Raw genomic sequence first — 3,376 nt, forward strand, 5'->3', positions numbered from 1 at the left:
GCTGCCACCGGGCACGAGAAGGGACGTCAGTGCCGCAAAACGGGCGGTTTAAACTTATTTTTGCAGGGAGTTTCTGCTGGAAGGCAAATCCCGCTGGGTCTCAGATGATCCTGGGGGATTTTCACCGGGATTTTCGGGGCGGGGGTCCCGGGGGAGGGGGAGGCAGCGACCCTCGGGACCCCCGCCCCGCGCGGAGCCGCCCAACTCCATTAAAAAATGGAAAAAAAAACCTCCAGAAAACCCGAACAAAGCCAGATTCCCCCCAGAAGGGTGGGGTTTGCAGCGCACCAGGGGAGGGGGGAGGGACGCCCCCAGCCTGGGTAATCCCGGGGGATTTTTGGGTGCTCCGGTGCCCCCGGGTGTGCCAGGATGGGACTCGGGGAGAGGCCACGAACACCAGAGTGGGAATGGGGGGAAAAAATTCAGCAGCAGCACCCCCAAAACTGAGCGGAAGCAGCTGGGATGTGCCCAAACCCGGGCGTGCCACCCTCCCCTGTGGGCACCTCGGCCGGGCGTGCCAGGGGTGTGGCACAGGGGGCACAGAGGGATTTCAATCCAGACAGCAAAATTCCGTATCCCCCAGCAGCTCCCTGCACCCAGGGCACCTGCAGGGGGATGCTCTCCATGCCCTCTGAAAATGCAAAATGCCCTCTGAAAATGCCCTCTGAGATTGCCCTCTGAAATTACCCTCTGAAATTACCCTCTGAAATTACCTTCTGAAATTACCCTCTGAAATTACCCTCTGAAAATGCCCTCTGAAATTACCCTCTGAGATGCCCTCTGAGATGCCCTCTGAGATGCCCTCCTGCAGCCCTGGGTGCTCCCTGCTCTCTCCCCGAGGCCGTGGGGGTTTGGGGATCCTGCAGGACCCCAAAGGGCAGCAGCCTGCAGGTCCCTGTTGGGATTTTTTAAGGAAATTCCCTTTTTTATTTTTGCCTGCCAGCTCAGAGGTGTGGGAGACGCAAGGTTCCCCCGTTCCTCTCCCAGCCCATTCTCCCCTCCCACGTTTTCCTGGGGATTTGCACCCAGACCCGACCAGTTCCTCATTTTCCCATTTAACCCCAGAAGAGCTGGGCTGAAACATCCCATAAACAGGGGAGAAGCTTTAGGGAGCTCTGTAAGAAGGCCCACATTGGGGTCAAAGAGGATTTTTGGTTTTTGAAATATTTGCACCGAGATGTCCCCACAAACAGGGGGTTTAGACAAGCTGTGGGTTATTTTCTGTACACAACGCCCACACAAAGGGCTCTAAATGTGTGTGGCTGCTGCTCTGGGACATTCAAACACAGGATTTTGTTTGCAAAAGCCCCAGGCACCCCAAAACCTGGGGTACAGCTGCCTGAGCAGATCATACCGCTCTCTGCCACAACACAGCCAGCACTGGCTGGCAGGTCTGGGGCAAGGGGAAAGGCTCTGGAGCTGGCTGGTCTCTAAATAAATAAATTTATTTATAAATGTCTTTCTCTTGGTGCCAGCCCCCACTCTACGCATGGCATTTTTCTGCCTCCGCTGGGCACTTGTGCTGGGCCAGGCTGTGCCACCGCCTCAGCGTCCTCCAGACAAAGAAAATGCCAACAATAGGCTGCGTTTGGGAGCAGGTGGGCGCAGGCTGAAGGACAGAGGCAGAGAAGCTCCAAAGCCGTGCCCAGGCTGTGCCAGCCTTGTTCAGGCAGCTCCTGCCCATCCTCATCCTCTGTCCTGGGCACCCACAGCCTCTGGCCTGGCTGTGAGAACGCTTTGCTCCATCCTTGACCCCTCAGCCAGACAAACCCTTCTGGCCTCAGCGCTGGAAAACCTCGTGGTTTCCTCCTGGCTGTGCCCAGCGAGCGCTGTCCTGCCTCAGGTGGAGGGTTTGGGAATTCAGGAGATTTTAATGGTTCACCCCAAAAGGCTCCATGCCTTCAAAGGGCACCCATGTAACCCAGCAGCTTCAGGGGAAAAGGGGCTTGAAGCCTGAAAATAAGGAAATTTTATATCAGGTCATCTCAGATGTGATGCTGTCCTCAGCTTCAGCTCACCTCCAAACCAACATAAAAAAACAAACAAACAAACAAACAAAAACAAAAAAAAAAAAAAAAAACCAGGAAAAATCCCACAAACCCCAAATCTAAACTAAATATCAAAATTCCTTTTCTGTCCTGACAGGGAGCTCTGTTTTGTCCTGGTAAAATTGGGTGAAGTGTCCCCCCTGAGCAGAAGCTCGATGCCTTCAAAGGGCACCCATGTAACCCAGCAGCTTCAGGGCAAAAGGGGCTTGAAGCCTGAAAATAAGGAAATTTTATATCAGGTCATCTCAGATGTGATGCTGTCCTCAGCTTCAGCTCACCTCCAAACCAACGTGAAAAAAAACCCCAAAACCACGAAAAATCCTGCAAACCCCAAACCTAAACTAAATACCAAAATTCCTTTTCTGTCCTGGCAGGGGGCTGTGTTTTGTCCTGGTAAAATTGGGTGAAGAGTCCCCCCAGCACCTACCCCAGCTCAGCTGCCTGGTGCTCCTTGCAGCAGGTGCCTTTTCTTTCTCTTCTGCCTCAAAGGGCTTCGCTCTGGGCAGCTCTTTTGGAGAACAGCTCTTGTAAGGGATGCCTGGCACGAACACGGCCTGATTACAGCCCAGCTCGTTAAAAAAATGTTCCCTAGGTACTGAAGGGGATAACAAGGATATTTAAACATTCCCAGCGTGCACCTTTAAGCAGCAGAAAATAAGGGAAATTGCCATCGTTTAATTCACTATTGCTCCTTTTGAACTCCCACTGGCTCTGCCTGCAATTGTTCCCTTCACAGAGCTGGGAGCTGCATTACAGCAGCACCAGGGCTGCAGGTCCAGAGGGCTGGGAGGGCTGAGCACAGCAGGACCAGCTTCCCCACATGGCAAAAGGGCTGATGGAGCTGATTTCCAGTTGGGTTTTGAAAGATTTCCCTCAATCGCCCAGAGCAGGCTTTGGGTTTGAGGCCCAGAGCCCCAGTTTGTAATTACTCCTCTCATATTTTGTGTGTGCCAGGGAGAGGGAGGGTGGAGCAGCGTTTCTTTTTTGTCTGTATCTCTGAGGAAGCTTTTTCCAAAGCGAGAGAGAAAAAAAAAAAATTTAAAAAAAAAAATTAAAAAAAATCCACAGCTGGTGTTGGTGGATGAGACACTCAGCCGTGTTCTGGTAGGGGGAAAAAAGACAAAGTCTAATTTTAGATGTTCTGAAATGCTTACAACATGCATCCCTCCAACTGCCTGGCACGGGCACCAGTGGTTATTTCCACACTGGCAGCAGGAGAGAGCAGGGACCTGGGATCGTGCACCAGCTTCTCCCCAGGTGACCCCAAGGGATGTCCCCTCTGGGGCCTTCCTGCCCTGGGCACTGCCAGGCATCAATGATTACAGGGC

This window comes from Geospiza fortis, unplaced genomic scaffold (assembly GCF_000277835.1).
Source record: "Geospiza fortis unplaced genomic scaffold, GeoFor_1.0 scaffold387, whole genome shotgun sequence".
Taxonomy (NCBI): Eukaryota; Metazoa; Chordata; class Aves; order Passeriformes; family Thraupidae; genus Geospiza; species Geospiza fortis.